Source organism: Neophocaena asiaeorientalis, unplaced genomic scaffold (genome assembly GCF_003031525.2).
Source record: "Neophocaena asiaeorientalis asiaeorientalis breed wild unplaced genomic scaffold, Neophocaena_asiaeorientalis_V1.1 scaffold383, whole genome shotgun sequence".
Classification (NCBI taxonomy): Eukaryota; Metazoa; Chordata; class Mammalia; order Artiodactyla; family Phocoenidae; genus Neophocaena; species Neophocaena asiaeorientalis.
In genome coordinates, this window is record NW_020173940.1 from 222111 (window position 1) to 240340 (window position 18230).

The 18230-nt window shown below is 34.9% G+C and overlaps 1 protein-coding gene across 2 annotated transcripts in view; it reads right to left on the reverse strand.

Moving 5' to 3' along the window:
* ALCAM (activated leukocyte cell adhesion molecule) overlaps positions 1-18230 on the reverse strand; it is a 199057-nt gene that overhangs the window by 179264 nt on the left and 1563 nt on the right. The gene's annotated exons all lie outside the window — the stretch shown is intronic.

Consider the following 18230-nt stretch of genomic DNA (forward strand, 5'->3'; position numbering starts at 1 on the left):
AAGAATATGCACTTAAAAAAAATGGCTTCCCTTCTATCTCATATCTCCAGCCCTCTCTTTCAGAGACAGTCATTACTAAATGTTCTTGTATATTTTTCAGAAAAAAATAGCTATGTGTATACAGGCATGTTAAATTTTTGTCTGTTTAAAGACATATTCCACTTTCATGCAAACAAGCATATCATATACATTGTTCTGTCACCACATTTTTCTTACTATCCTTATATTTTTAATAAAAAAGGATAAATAAAATTATAGTGGGATAATTTTCCACTTTACATGAAAATTTTTTCCTCTTATCTGTTATATGTGAATATGTGTCATATTTAAACTTTTTCATGGAAGGTACGGTATATTAAAACATTATTTAAGATGTTGATAATAATGGCAGTATTAACAGTAATAGCTAACATTTCTGAAGCCTGTACTCCTTGCCATTCAATTTGCTAATTACTTTCCAAAGATTATCTCATTTAGTTCTTTCAACAAAACTCTGATATAATTATTATTATTCCTTTCACTTTACAGATAAGTAAACTGACCTAGAGACATTACATAACTTGCCCACTTGAGTAGCTTGTTTCAGTTATTCATTCTTTCTCTTTTCTTTCACAAAACCCTTAATATAACCATTCAATTTATAGTCTTTATATCTTGATTGTAAAGTCTCAGGATTTTGAGCCTCCAAGAGCTAAAAGATCCACAGGGTGTGGCTAGACTCATTTGGAATCTATTGCAATAATTATTAAGTTCAAAATCTACCCATTTTATCTTTTAAAAGAAAAAGAAAGAAAAGTCTGGTCTCTTAAACTAAGTTTCCTAGAAGGATATTTCTACAATCAAATATTAAGCTAAGGTGTAGATCCAACATCCCAACACTCAAAAATCATAGACAATTTGAACCAGAAGGGATCTTAAATTACAGTTTATATCACTTTACAGATAAGAAAAATGAAGTATTTATCACCAAATTTATTATCCTTTCATAGTGATGTCTACATTGAAAGAGATATCAGAAACATCTCTGCCTTGAGTATGGAATACATATAAAACATTCCAGACAGACAATTGGCTATAACATTTTCTAACACTATCAGCGATAGCGGTCTCTCAGTCGTTCTCAAAAGCAGCAAATTCAAAGTCAAGGAACTAGCTTTTTCTTTCAGCTGCTGAATCCTGTTTTGTGATTATTGGTGTGGAACAGCTGTCTGTGAAGACAGGAAATCATGGATCAGTGTTTTCACAACAGCTATTAATTCACAGTTTATACCTTCCTTCTCCAGACGTTAACTCTTCCTCACAGAACCTGTATTGTATAAGGTTTAATCAAGTTTATTGTTTTTCTCTGAACCAAATCCAATTTCTCTAAATCTTTATTTAAAATATTGAGACCAAAATGAAATATAATAGTGTATTCTCATGAAGTATGTTCAGTGTTGAACAGGGGAGAAGTTGTATCCCTCCTTGTCTATCATAATTTCACACACTGTTAATGCTTGTCTGTACTGTATTCTTTATTTCTATGATTTGTTATTTTATTTATGGTCCACTGTGACTGGGAATCTCAATCTGCAAAATGTTACATGTCTAGCCCTTAATTGAGCATGCTGGTGAGAACAAAAGAAGAACAAATAATACCAAAAGATACAATGCAAAGATCCTTTTTATTTGGCAATGGAATTAAATCACACAACACATAATCACATGGAAGGAAATCCACCCAGTTCTGGCCTAATATCATCATTGAACAAGCAAAGAAATAAAGAACAAATATATGAAGTGACTAACCAAAATCCCAGGGCTGCTGACAAAGGCAGAACCAAAACTTGGGGCTCATATTCCCGCTCCAATCTTCTACATCACTCTGCCATTGACCATGGGCAGTCAAGCCCCACAGAGTAGGAAAGCTCCTGGTCACTGTTATTAATGCCACAATGATCCTGGTTACTGTTATTGATTCAACAATGATAAACCAACACTCACTATTAAATGTTTTCTAGCTTAATTACTAAATAATAAAGTTAGTGGAGTGTATGAACTGTTTGCATGGGGCCTGTTTTCTTCTTTTTCATTTTATTTTATTATTTGTGAAGCAACTATGTTTAACAGTGTACTTATGTGGTTAACAAGTACACACTGGTTCTGCTGTGAGAATCAATGTTATTTTTTTTAAACTTAGTAGTACATTCCGTATCCTGCAAACATCTAAAGAGAAAAAGCTAACAGGTTGTGCAATATTTCCAGAGGGCAAAGTAAATAACCAACAAAAAAGTAAAGGATGATCTTATGTTTGATGCGTTTCTGGGCTTTGTTTGACGGTTTCTTAGGGTTTTTTGAGGGAGGTGGGGAGGATCATTTATTATTTTTATTTCCTCCTACCATTCCTATAGCAAACTCATTTGGAAGCTCAGCCTGTCTGACTACTAAATACTGCTGTGGAAAATGTAATTACTCCTCAGCTATTCTATTTCTCTTATGGAGAAATCTCTAAATTTCTATCTAGAAAATGATCTGAGGTGAAAAAAGAAGATAAAACTCAAAACTTATCAATTTGAAATAGCATTAACACTTAATATGATATTAACCAGAGTGAGATTTAAACTACTGGGAAAATAATGTTTATTAGATAACTTCTTCATACTACCTTTGATATTTGTTTTCATGTTCAAGGATTAAGCTCAGAAAGATAGCATTTTAAACATTGTAGACCGTGCTTGAAAAAGGCATACAGTGATACCAGTTATTTGGTAGTTCCTGAATTGGGCTTTGTGTCCCAACAGGTATGCTTCTCATAAATACGCCTAACTCGATAGGAAATAATAAACACCTTCCACATAGTTTTAATTTTAAAAAATCCACAACTCACTAAGAAAGAAACTAAACATATATATTTACTTTAATATGATGATAGGCCAAGTTTAGGCTCTCAGGAAGTGGGGTCTGATGTCCAGGGGTAAAGGTCACAGGGAAAAGGGGTAGGAAGGTAGGATGTAGGGAAAAGTCGTGCAAAATCTAAGCATGGGTAATAATGTCCCTAGCCAATGAGAATGGATTTGTTTGGGCTCTCTCTTTATGAATAAACCAAGACAGGGAAGCTGTAAGTAGAACCAAATCTTCAGTTTATTATGACCTTGAATATTTCTATTCAGTTGGCCCATGCATGAACCATTGCGTAGTTGATTCCAAACAGATGTAGAGGCACCTGTTCTAACCAAACACGTTTCACTGGTTCAGTTTTGTCTTCCTAACTCTGGTTTTCTAAAATCCATTTCTTCTTCCTTCAGGTTTGTTCACCCATCAGACTCCCCTGTCCAGAACTTGACTAGTCACCCACTCATCTCTCTGTTATACTCATTTCTCTAATTTTAACTTCCTCTGCACACTTGGGAAGTAAACTCTTTATTCCAGCCCAGCCCCACTCTTTGAAATAGAATCCCAATGCTCAAGTCTTATCTCAGGCCCACTGATCTCTAGGTTTGGAGCAGATCATTCAATACTATATTAATAGTATACGTTCCATCCATCTCTTAGGGGGAGTAGTTTCAAAAACACTGTCTTACTAGATTCTCACTGGTTCAGGGAACTGAATCTGTACAGATAAGCCTTTAGCACTCACCAAAAATCTGAGTATACACAAATACGCTCAGTTGGAAACTGACAGATGTATATTTGTATAATTTCACTATTAAATGATATGTCTTAGACTGTTCAGAATTACTCAACTTTGATAAAGAATGATGAATTCACATTCTGCTATTGTAGAATTTGATAAGCACTGATAAATTTGGTCAATAAGTATCTGGATTTCAATAGAGATTTACATCAAAATTTCTCTGTAAGAAGTTTCTTTCCAGCCATTGTTCTCCCCTCTCCAAGGTAAAAAATTAAGTGATTTTTAGTTATTGAGAAGAGAGATTCAAATTTGGAATTATTAGAGTGTATTATCAACTCCATGCAGAGCCAAAAATAAAAATTATTTTATAGTATGATGTTACTGGTCCATGTAAGCAATCTGTGGTTATCTCTTTTTAAACAGCAATTTCTCTTTCATGCTAGCATTCAGGTTTTGTCTCTCATTTCTCTCTGTAGAGAGGTCCACTCATTCCCTCCTGTACCTTCCTCAGTAGTACAAGCTGCCCACTTAGGTATCACATGTCCTCTACAGCATATACAGAACACTCAACGTTTCCTGTAATTACACCCATTATAGTAAAATTTAACTTTTTAAACCTATTCACATAGAATAAAATAAGGCTCGTTGATGAAGAAAATTATTTCATTGTATTAACCTTAGATTCTGCTTCCATGGAAAAGTGAAATCTCTATTATTTTTATATTGTCTGACATGTCTGTGGGAAGATTATTTTGTTGGATCACAATATCATTAATGTGAAATCTGTATTAGAACCCAAGAATCCATGCAGTATTTGTCATAGAAATGGGTAACATTTTTTCAAGTAGAAGAGATAAAACATAATAATTTTCATGTAGACTACTTGATTAATCCAGACTCTTAACAGGTCATTGGTATGGCCCAACCAGTTTTGTATATTTAAAGAAAGAGAAAGTCTCATTTACTTGGCTTTATTTGATAATACCTTTGCTCTGATTACTTTTTGATACATATGCTATACTGCATTCAAAGTCTTATATTGTAAAGGCTGAAAGTGAGAGTATTTTGTAATTCAAAAAATAGAATAAAAAGTACAGTTTTTACATTTAAAATTGATTATACCAATATATTGGTCATTCTTTTGTAAAGTACTACTGTGCATAGAGCACAGCAGGTATACAATACATGGGAGCTATTAGTGACAACATGTTGCATTTATATTGGTTTATCTGGACAAGTAACTTTTACAACATATTAGAAAAATATTAGAATTTCTCTGTGGGAATTCAGGACTTGACCATCAGACCATAGAAGTAAAAATTTACTAACAATGTTTTCTATGGGGAATAAAACCATAGGGAAGTTAAAATTCAGAACAACTGGGAAGGATCCAAAGTAAAGTAAAAATAAAATAAAATAAAATAAAGGCTTATTAAAAAAAAAGACTTTAATTAAAAAGATTATAAGGATTTAGATTATTTTGCCCAGAGAAAAGATGTCAGTTTCAAGAGCACAAGGTTTATTTTTCAGTAAAAACAAAATCTTTCAATTTTTTCTTAGGTTTGTGTCTGAATTCTTTTAATTCGTCAATAAAAAAATCCTTCTGCAAAAGTAACACTAGATTTTCTCTGAATTATCTCTGATATTTTACTGTTAACAGCATTCAAGGCATGGTCCACAATACACACATATTTTCTGTGGTACAAATATATTCAATATTGCCTGTGTGATTGATCAACTTCTCATGAAATCTTTTCTATACTATTTTTGCCATATTCAGGAAAATGCCCTGATCCAAAGGTTTAATCTAAGAATTAAAAACAGGAGAAATAAAAATATTACCAGTCGTTTACTGCCTACTGAGAATGTGTTCCTAGAATTATCCTAGAAAAACTTAGTTAAATAAATCAGTTTAAATAAATTTTTGTATTTCTCCGGATGATCTTACATTTAATGTTCAATGTCTATGAAAACTCAAAGAAGACAGTTATTAAGGTTTTTATTTTATGTTAATCTGGATTGACACCTGGAAGAAAAATTAGTCTAACTTTATTTCATTTCTTTTTATACTTCATTGCGTAGCTTGGGTAGAATACGGCAAATACTGTTTTGTTTATTTTTTTAAAGAACCATAATTCAGGATATTAGTCATTCTCTAACTAAATTTTTAAAAGCAATTGAAAAATTGTCTCAATACAGATATTTCTAATTCATATGTGAATATACGTAGGCTTTATTAATAATCGATATTTCTAATATTGACTGTGTTTATTCAATCATCATATATGTACTGGGGATATACTGTATATCAGTAGACACTGAGCAGAAAAAAGACTAAGACATAGCCCCTGCCTCTAGAACACAAAAATATTCTAAAGTAGAGAGAAATGAATAAACAGGTAATAGGCAATAAGTGAAATTAGCTCTGGAACTACACTGAACGGACACTTTAGGACGATCAACGAAGAATTTCTGGAGAAGATGGAATCTAAACTGTGTTCTGAAGGATGGAGATGCTAGCTATTTTTCAGACAAAGGGAGGGTGATGGGGGAGGGTGCAGAGAGAGTTCTGGAAGAAGACAGTGACATGAATAACAACACAGGAAACAAGAAGGCCATGGCACACTTAGAAGTATGGCTGGAGCATGGACTTCCAAGAAAGACTGTGTTGAGAAATGCATGAAGAACCTTAAATGCTATGCTAATAAGTTTGCAGTTTATCCTTACTGCAACAGGGAGCCATTGAAGTATTTTAAGCAGAGCAGTTACAAGATTCTATTCATATCTCACTCATTTTAATGGCAGAGGGGAGAAGAGATTGGAGGGGAGCTAGACTGAAGTTAGGGAAAACTTTAGACTGTTTATTTTGTTCACTTCCTTAAAACTTCTTATGATCACTACTCTATTTTACTCAGAATCTAGAGTCTACATAAATCTGTTATAAGCACACACACATTTTCTTACTCCTAAGTTACCTCTGGGCAACTTACAGAAATGACCTAAAACAGCAATATGCTCTCAGACATTGTGAACTACAATCTGCAAGGTGTCTCTTTTTTAGCCTTAATTTTACCTCTAAGTTTAGATTTCAACCACAGGATCACAATGCAATGATGATTTATTATCAGATAAGAATTGTGTCATCATGAATATGATACTAATAATTAATGGATAAAGTCTAGGCATTTGTGAATGATTTATTTATTTTATATAGTGAATAGATTCAAGGTTATGCCCAATAAATAACATGACATCACTCTCATTAATATTCCACTTCTTGAGTAGGGAAAAAAGGTGGAGTGGGGAGGAGCTACAGCTATCAATTTTATGATTTTGAACAACCTGAGACCTCTCTTCTTTATGTACTCATCGGAGTAAGCTGGGTTTATATTTGTATTTGCGGGAAGGTGGAAAGATTAACTGAAATTAAATATTTCAATAATACTAACAATTTATTGAGAGCGTATTATTTGACAGTCATACGATTGGATGAGTTTGTCCCTACTGCACAAATTAGGACAGAAGACGGGTTAAGCAATTTGACCAGTGTCACCTGGCTGGGAGGGTGGAGGATGGAGATACAGGTCTCAGAACCACACAGTCTGGCTCCAGAAGCCACATTCTCAAACTCTAATCTATCACAGAAAGAAAACTAAATAAAACCAGCACTTACTTGAAAGAACGCTTAAAACCTTAATGCATAAACTACAGGCCTCAATCCCAGGCTTCCCTACCAGCACCGCCACAAGAGCACATATCTAATTTTAATATGAAATGTTTAAAATCTGTCTCTGTTTTGGAGATTCTTACATGTACCAGACAACTGGGCTGTTTCTTTAACTGATGGCATTTTTGAAATAAATTAGGAGGTCTATGTGTGAGATTATGCAATTTTCTGCAGAACTCAAAAAAATAATTTCCATTTTGAATAAAGAGTAAATGGGGATCGTCATTTAAAACCTTTTTTTCCTTAATTGGACCTCCAGTAAAAAATTATTGCTTACCATTGATTCAAACCTATATAAAATATTCTAAATCAATGTATAATTTTGAATCTTAGAATTTTTAAGCTGCAAAGATCTTAGAAATCATATGAGACAATACTTCCTTGACAAAAGTGAACCTCATAAAGGGTAAATGAATTGTCAGGGTCACACAGGTGATGGATATCAACTTAGATTGAAAATATAGTTGGAGTTATCTAAATCAAGGGGATATTGGGGAAAATAAAAAAGAGGGAAAGATATGAGTATAGGCCATTTCCACATAGAAATCTATAATCACTTGATTAAAAATCTAGGCAGAGTGAGAAAAATACTATTTTTCTTCTCCTGTTCTAATATATAACTGTTTTCACTTAATAGATACCACAAAAGTATTATCAAAATATTCATTATTTTATTGGAAATAAACTTTGTTCTCCTTTGATGCTTTGCTATATTAAAGTATGCTTCTCAAGAGTACACCTACTTTAATTTCTTCTAGTGATTTATTATCCAAAGGGTATAGGGAACTAAGAACTAGGGTTTTAAAACAATTATTTGTAGAAGTATTTTTTGAATTCCATTAGCAAGAGGAAGATATTACTCAATTTCAAAAAAACATTAATATTAAAATTACAGATTTTTAATAATTTCACCATTAAATTAGAGGTCACCAGAAAATCATAATTAATAAAGCACCCTACAGTGCTCACAAAAAAAAAGTAGTGGAGCTCCCTCTATTGAATTATGGTTGAGAAAATATGCCTTGTATTTAAAATCACAGCTTTATCTTCAAAACAATTCTATTATAATAATTGTAAATTTTTTCTCTTTCTAAGTTCTAGTACCTTTCAAATTTTAGAAGCACATATGCAATATCAATTTCTAAGAATAATATTGTAAATTACATATGTCTTTATAATTTTAGAATGTGTTCTTTCTCTTTCATGGTTTTTGTTTGCAGGAAATTACATTTTAAGATTGCAATTTTCAATTTGCGTTTTTCTTTTGTTTTCCTTGAGTTGGTAAAACTAAAAAGTTATTTGACAGATAGTGGGACTATGATACATCCTAATAAGAATATGAATTCTAATTTTGTTATGGAAACTCAAAAATGTAGTTTAATGGAACTAAATATATCTTCCAACCAGTAAAATGCGGTATTTCACATATTTTTCTGATATGAATAAACTGGCATTTACTATAATATTGTGATTACTTAAAAATGTGATTCATAATGATTATTATTGGTTGAGAGTCCACTGTGTGCCAGGCACTGAGACATGTGCCATACACTCATTATCTTTTTGAATATTCATATCAAATGAACTTGATAGTACTGTAATCCTCATTTTACAAAACAGTAAAAAAGACAAGAGACAGTAATCAAACTAATGCTCTGATACAGAGCCCAAGCTCTTGAGCTCTTGTGCAATGGAATATATGCTATGTATTGACAGTCTGTGAAATCTGTAAGCCTTGACAGTCTATAAAAATTAAGCAATTAGTTTTTAATACCACTGAGGTATAGCCACCCTGTACACAAAAACTCACTACTCAGGTAGTTCAAATCCTTTCTAGCTGAACGTTTAGGATCAATTCTAAAAACTGATCACCTCTAAACTATACCTGGAAACTCTATTCTTTTTACTGTTTTACCATTTATTTTAGAAAGAAGACATACTTCTTATCAGCAAAGAGAAAAAAAGCTGAACAGATGCAGGTTTTGTTTTAATAAACAGATACTTATTTGCCATTCTACTATGATAAGAAAAGCAATTTTATCATATGCTAATAAATCATTTCTAAAGGAAAATTTCTATTTGAGAACTAAATTACCATATACTGGGGTTGGGTTGAGTAGGGGATTAATCCAACAGGGTAAATCCAAATATGTATTGCATTTTACTCTTAGATCTGACATCAAAAGCATTATTCATATTTAGAGTCATGCTCATCTCTGCAAAAATATAAAACCTATGCCTTATGACCAACATAAACACTTTTCTTGGGAAGTGTCATACCTATCACCACATAGAGAAAATGCTTGCAGAATGGAGTATAAATGCCACAAGTTTGGACATTTAAAACTAAATGCTAAGCAGAAACTGCTTTAGTTTCATAAAATTACAGTATGTACATACTAATATTAAGTCCATTATGAGTGTTTGTTGCCTTGTTTTAAAAATATATCTTCAGCATATGCTTGTTGAAAACTCTTCATGTACATATTTTATGTTTTTTTAAATAAAAGTAACTATAAAAATATATTTTACTCCTTTTCACAATAGGTCCAAAAATTACAGGGTGAAACATTTAGTAGCACTGATTTTTAAAATAAATTTACAGAAGATGGTATTTTTATCAGCTCATAAACAATTTTGACAAGCCTGTTAAAACAAACTTGTTGGAAGAAATGTTCAAAATATGATTTACTTAAAAATAACTGAAGTCTGTTTAGTAAAACTATTAAACTGGGTTTACAAAATGGCATTAGTTAGACGTATATTGCATCTACAATGAACAAACACGAATATTTGGAAACCATTTGTGTAATGAAAAACATTATCAACTACTCTTAAGGTTCACATCTTGTTGCCTGTTAATCCACTGCTTCAGTTAATCTCACATCACAGAGTATGAATCTTCTAAAATGGAAGAAAATATGGCTTACAATTACATGGTTTATGTTCTAAAAGTTACCCGTCTTATATGGAAAGGGCAATGATAATAATTCATAATAAATGCACTTCTTTCCTGCATTTGTGGTTCCATCTCATGTATAAAAATTTAGGCACAAATCTGTCTATAGCTTTTGCCTTACATATGAGTGTGTGTGCCTATTACTCCTATAATTCTCATTTTTTCCATAAACTTTAAATAAATAAGAACCAACATATCCTGGTTTTTAAGAAGTTATAGTAATAGTACAGAGTTATGGAGGAAGTATGGGGAAGGTACATCCCCATATACTTTAGCTGGGACTAAAGATACTCTTTTTTAAATAGAGATATATTTGACATATATTTGTTTTAGGTGTACAGTATAATGATTTGATAGATGTATATATTGCAAAAATGATCACCACAATAAGTTTAGTTAACATTCATCACCACACATAGTTACAATCATTTCTTGTGATGAGAACTTTTAAGATCTACTTTCTCAGCAACTTTCAAGTATACAATATAGTATATACTCTTTGAACCATAATTTTAGAATTTCTTTCTAAACAAAAAATACACATATTCTTTGACTCAGCAATTTCACTTCTAAGACATTTTCCTGCCAACATAATTGCTCATATGGACAAGAACAAGTATTAAGATGTCCACTGCCGTATTGTTTGTAACAAATAGATTAGAAACAATCTACATTTCCAAGAACTGGGGAAATGGTTAATTATGGTGTGTACAATAAACTCCAATACACCATGTTAAAAAATGATGTAGAGCTATATGTGCTGATATTAGATATTCTCTTAATCTCCAACATGTGCTGCAAAGTGAAAAAGGAAAGGTACGGTACGTTCTCACTAGATATGTTTAAAGGGTGGGAAGTTTATATGCAAATATGTGCTAGTATATAAGCATTTGAATAAAATCAAAGAGATCCTCTTCTGAACCCCGTAACTGGTAAGTAAATTAGGGAAATTAAAAAACAAGTATTTGAACAACTTCAAGGACTTCCTGGTCACCTCCAGGAGTTACAGCCATGTTCCTCCTTAGTGTCTTCACTCATTCCATTCTCTCAGCCCATATCTTTTGTTTGATTATTTCTCATCTCGTACTTCAGATATCACTTCCTGAAAGAACTTTTCTGAGTTTTTCCTAAACTCCAGACCAAATTTGGCCACACTGATGTAAAATGCTCTTTATGTGCCCTTGCCGTACTTAGCCAAAGTTCTAGCAAATAATTATATAATTAGTTGACTGATGTCTGTTTCCCAGAGAGGACATAATTTCTTAGAGAGACAGTGGACCTTGGCTATTTAGTAACTAGTTCATGGAAGTATCCCCAGCACCAAGCCCAATGCTTTGCACATATTGAGCACAATAAATATTTATTGAATGCTATTATTAAACGTTGAATGGTTAATTGACAAGAGTTTTAATTTTGGATTGGTTAACAATATGACCTTAGGCAAGTAGCTAAGTAATTTTAAGGCTCTTCATAGCTCCAAAACCTTGAACCTATGGGTCTAAACATACATCAAACTAAGAACATTGTTGTCTCTAAAAATGGTGGTTAATCTTCTACTGAATTTTAGGTAATCTCTTTACCTGTATCTTCATCTATCTCAGCTGTCAAATAAGAGAACTGAACAAGATAGACATCTAAGGCACCTTCTCATTTTTCCAATAACCCCTCTTCTACCACATTTTAGCTTCTGATCATGAATTGCATGCCTTTAACCCTTCAATTTCTCTCTCTCTCTCTCCCTCCACACACACACACACACACACACACTTTCCATAATTTTATTCCCTCTCTCTCCCTCCACACACACACACACACACACACACACACACTTTCCATAATTTTATTCCTGGGGAAGATAAAGTTTGAGCAGTAGGAAACAGTACTCTTACTGGACACTGCTCTATAATATATGAGCCTCTATAATATTTCTTGCCCAATAATCTGAAAGAAGAGGGTGTAGACTGTGAATATGGGGCTGAGGATCTGCAGTAAGGATCCCTGCTGTTGCCACACCCCTCACTACTATCCTGAGAGGTAGACTTCCATCAAGAGAACTAGCCTAGGGAAGCCTATTAGAAAATGAAAGACCATGGAGAAGAATTAATTTTTCCTGAACAACAACCAGCCAAATCCCAGAAGCAAAGCTTCATAGGTTGACTCACACAGCAGACTACAGTAGAATGGCATGGAGCTAAAATCAGAAAAGCACCCAACTGTCCAGCTTAAATTGCCAAACTGCAAAATAATGAACTACATAAAATGGTTGCTGTTTTAAACCACTTTATTTTGGAGTACTTTATTATGTGGCATAGTTAACTGATATACTGTGGTTCAAAATTTTAATAAGAGTAGCAGGACTTATTTTTCTGTTTTTTGCTTGATTTGGAGCTAGGCAAATTTTATAGCCAGAAACCTCCCTACTATTAGGGAAAGTACTTGGGAATATGCTGACAAGAGTTTTAGCCACAGTGTCCAATGCCCGCTCCCTTCAATCCGTCTTATTAAGGACAAATCTATGGCATCCTTTACCCGTGTGCTTAGAAAATACCCTCTCACCATTCCTACCTCCATTTGCTTTTGGAGTTTTCTGAATATCTGGGACACTCAGAGATATTTGAACCAAATAACATGTGGGTGATCAATTAGGAATAGTCAGTCTTGGCACCAACTGTTCTGGCTATATTGTTGGCTGTCCCAAGTCAGGTCACCGTACCTAACTGATACAACTGTAGTTCACATGTACAAAAAGACTTGAGACCCTCCTTCAATTTTATAGACATCCTTGGTAATTTATTTTTAGATCTAAATTGATAGTGGAGCTACTGAGAAACCTCACAGAAGAACAGAATGGGAATTGTGCAGTTGGCTAAGAAAGGATTTCAGTATCAAATTGAAACAGGCCTTCCCTAGATAACTGCATGGCTAAGTATAGCTCCCAGGTGAATTTCAAACATAATTATTCTCTTGGCATCTCAGGTCAATTCGGTTTCCACTCCAATCCACGGAATCCTTAATGTTCCACACGTACTACAATATTCTGGGGTTCCAGCCATAACGTTATATCTCTCTTATACTTGACATTAAAGAGGCATATAACCCCTTATTGATACTTCACTATTGCTGATACTTAAAAAAAAAAGGTTAGAAATATTCAGTTTGTCAGGTTGAGGAATGTCTTATAGTTAAGTATTCTATGACAGACACATAGTCAAGTCATTAACAATTATTGTGATCATCTAATTTGCCATCCAAACTGCACTTTTGAGAGTAAAAAGGGTACCATTAATAATCAAATAAACCAGGCATAAACCAGGAGTGTCTTGGATATACCAGGATGTATGGATCATGGAGTGACAGAGAACAGAGCTTTAGGGGAAAAAAGGCAAGGAAGCAAGCCAGGGAAACTGGACAGCTGTCTAATTTCTGATTAGTCTATTCTCCCACAATTTTGTTTCATTTTATTGCAATGCTAGAAGATCAGACACAGTCATGTTCATTGAAGAACCTCAACTCAAAGTTGAATTATGTAATCCTTTGATTAGAAACTATTTTGGATTTTGCACAACTCGGATTGCCCCTTGAATGGAATGGATAATTGAAAACTGGCTGGATAAATAAGAGAGGAAGCAGTCAAAGCTAATTTCATTCTTGGAACATATACTACAATAATGGGCTATGATAATAGATTACCATAAAACAATTACTGAATATCATAGCACAATTGGAACTAGTCCTAGCTGAAATATATATGGTATTCTATAGATTACCATAAAACAATTACTGAATATCATAGCACAATTGGAACTAGTCCTAGCTGAAATATATAATAAGGTTGGGGGGAAAGAACATAAATTTTGTTATTTAAACAGAGAAATTAGCTGGATGAAAATATCAGTAACTCCAAATATACGATAACATTTTGTACACTATAGGGATACTTGTAATAATTGTAGGATTTAACCTTATCAAAGAGCCTATAATATCCTCTTCTTAAACATAGAAGATATATTTTAGTCTTGGCTTTGTTCTCCACAGGGAAAGGAAACTTCTGCCCTAATAAAAAAAAGCAATGAGAAATATAAATGGACATTTTTCTGGACATTTTATTGAAAATAAAAAGGAGCTGATATCCAAAAGTCATAACCAAATAAATATTAATTCATCACGCAGCACTCCCAAGAAATTTTTCTTTAGTATTCCAGTGAGTTAGCTCATCTTAATATGCCACATACACTCATGTGTGAGAAATAAAATGGGCCTTTTGAAAACCTAACAGTGAAGAATAAAATTAACAAAGTTTCCATGTATACACACAGGTACAGAGATACTCTTTTATCATATCTGTACCTATGTTGCTCTCCTGCGTATTTGGGATAACATGTTGCATGTGTCAGAGAGCTAGAACTCTTTGATGATGTTTTATGTGAAATAGATGGCCAGAACAAAAAGAGGTGTGTTTGGGAATATAAAACAAGGTGATTATAAAGCATTTAAAATACTATATGACAAAAAGCTGCCATCTTACACTAAGTAATGCTGACAACTTAGTGCTCAGTTTTACAAAGGCCTATATTTAGTGTCATGAAAACTTGAGGGAGAAAAAAAAGAAAAGAAACATTTTTGCCTGCTTTTAATAAAATGGTCAAAGTGATAATTAAGTGGAATAAATTAAAGAGTGTTATTCTATTAAGAATATAATAAAAGTCTTAATATAGCATGTTTTACTTGAAAAATTCAAAATGCTGAGCAAGGGAGTTACTAATCTCACCAAAATCAGAACAATGTACTACACAGGGAGATAATTTTACAGATGGGAAATAAAAAGGAGTATAAAAATAACTTCCCCCAAGTTTACAACATTCTTATGCAGCACAGCTAAAAACTGAACACATGAGTACTGACTCCATTATAAAGAATTTTTTGTTGACACTTAGGAGTCTTAAAGTAGGTTTTTATTGATTTTCTTCTTTTTAATAAGTCCACAGTAGACAAGCATTTTCTTCTAAATTTCTATTTTAAAAGATATGCTAGTTTGAATTTTTTTAAAAGTCAGAAAAATTTGGAATCTAGTCATAAAAATATTTTGGATTTCTATAGATTTGAAAACAATGGGAAAGCATTATTATTTTCTATTTCCTTCTATATTGTACTTACAACCATGGAGCAAATCAACTTCCTTGTTTAGGAGCCTTTTTAGGGTGTACATATAAGGCTTTGTCACATAAACATATTAGTATCAACCATCACTTAACATTTTATTCTAGGAACTATATATGAAGTTTAAACAGAGCCAGTCTTCCAGAAGGGATGGGTTGCATATATATATATATATTTTTTTTTTTATGACCTAAAGCCCTTTCTGACTGTTGGGGTCTCTTTTCCCAGGAGAATGGGAGACTAATTCTCTCCAGTATAAATTTTTTTAATAGCCTTATTCAGGCTTGGAGGAGTAATCACAAGATACGAGTTTATAAAAGTAGGAAAAAAGACAGAAAGCTAGCAATTGGGAGCCACTGTCATTTTTCTAGTAATACAACTTATATGAATCGTGTCTGTCCAGGCTGTTTGAAAGCATTAGAAAAATACAGTTGGAAAATGACTCTGCCTTGGCTAAATGGGCTTTTTACCCTAGGTCATTAGAAACAAAAGGTTGAGCTGGCACAGCTCTCAGAGAGCAGAGCCTTAGTCCACCCTTTTCCTTACACATGAGAATACTGAAACCCAAAATGGTGAAATGACTTGCTCAAGTGCCTGAAGGTAAGTGGTCCCAAAACAAACCTAGGAAAGCAGTCTACTGAAAATAGTGCCCCATTAAATCATAAATTGCTATTGGATTAAATAAATCATCAAAGAAAAAGCAGTATTACTGCCTACTAAGCAGTTTGCAGTTTTGAAATTATAAATTTTAATAGTCCCACATCAGTTAGTCTGAAAGGACATTATTTGAATTGATGCTCTTCCCAAGGCCTACTGAGATAAACAGATACATTCCAAACATGATAACCCACTGAAAAAAAAGCTTTAAGTGTGCTTACATCTTGGAATGAACTTTTTATCAGTGAGCAATTAAGAAACATTCCAGAGGGGGTGCACACAGATGATCCAAGAGAAGAAACAGTTCAGGGCCCATCTCCTTGTTGTAAATAATCAAGGAAAGCCTTTTTTTTTTTTTTTTTTTTTTAAAGCAATACAAAATGTTACCACAGGCTGACGCTCTTTCTACGAGAATAATAAAATTCTTGCTCCCTCGGATGCTGAGCTCATACTTCATTGCCTTCATCTCCGAATTCAGTTTCCGTGGTTCATAGATAATTCTCCTGCTGCCTTCAAAACAGGTAACATGCCATGCCTAAAATATATCCATGGCTACGTAATGACTACAGACCGACAGACCTGCAGAGGCAGTTTCACAAACTCTAGTTTTTGTTCTCTAGGTCTGGACACACTATCAAAACCGCTCCGGAAATGAAGGGCTGCAGGCGGGCCAGCCCTTCATTCAGTCCCTTTGCCTAAGCCAGCTATTGGTGCTGCATCACCCCCGGGCTCAACAGTGCAGAAGGCTCTGGAGGAGGGGCACTTGCCGTCCAGGACTTGCACCCTGAGTCTGGACGTGGCGCTTTTAGTGCCATAATTCTTTCCTTTAAAACACACTGACGCCGCACCGAAAATCTGGCGCATTTGCCAACCGGGTAATTTCAAGGAAAGCGCTGATCTGAGGGTCTCAGTCTCCTGACCCGCTGATCAGCAGAGGGTAGGCAGCGGTGAGAGAGCCCGCCCCGCTAGCTGAAAGCGCGCAGCTGGGTGCCGGCTAGAAACGCGCGAGCTTGCTGCGTCAAAAGAATCCCCGCGAAGATCAGAAAGAGGAACCTCTCCCGTTTTAGCAGTTACATGTGCGGAAAACCTGTCCTCTGAGGTGGCCCAACTGAAAATAAATTCCGGCACGGAAAAGGAAACTGGGCGTGTGCCTGTGGTCCGAGCGTAGTGGTGTAGGTGAGACTACGCTCTCCAAGTGGCGAGGGGGTTAAACCGAAAACCAGCTGTGGGACTGTGGGTGTGTGGATCTTCGCACTGAACAAACTACAGAACCCTCATCATCCCTCCTCTCTCCCCTCGGCTCCAGAGTGAGTGCCCCTCCATCCCACACCAGCCACTGGGATCAGGAAAAAGTGAAATCCGTACAGTACCAAAGCCAAGGGCGTCTCTCCTTCCCACCTCCCGGGGGGTTCTCACCCTCCTCCCGCTGCTTTTAAATCCTGTTCGACTCTCGATTCACAGTCCCAGCCCCAGAGCCGGCGATTTGTCACAGACGCCTCTTGCTCTAGCCTCAAAACAGCAGGTGAGCTCATTACCTCGACTCGAAATGGAACTTTAAAAATGAGAGCAGAACGGGAGGGGGCACGCACCTCGCGCGTACACCACCACTAACACACACCGCGGCGGCAGTTCACGAACACTAGGGATCTGCAGTCTCTAACCCCAAGCCCCACTCTCCTCCCTTTTCTGGGAGAGCTCCAGAGGCCTTCAAACCCCTTCTTTGACCTCAGCATGCCAACAACTGAAGGGATGTGCAGAAATTAAAGACGCGAAAAGGAAGTGAGTTTTTCTTTGATAAAAACTAAAGAGAGGGGCAAGAGTACAAACAGAAGCCGAAATAACAAGAAGTAGGAGGTTTTTTTGCAATTGTCTACGAGGGGCTAGAGATCAAAACTTCAAGGGGAGAAAAAAATTTCCCCCCAAATCTTCATGTCTATCGAAAAATTAACCTGCTGCTCTGTCAAGCGACGGCGAGCACACAAAATTTCCTGTTAGGGTCAGCTCACTTCAGCCACCCGGCGGGTCTCAGGGGGACGTCCCTAAGGGCAAGGAAAGAGATTTCCAGGAGAGATATATTCATAGTTGGGGCTTTTGGTCTTTTTTTTTTTTTTTTTTTT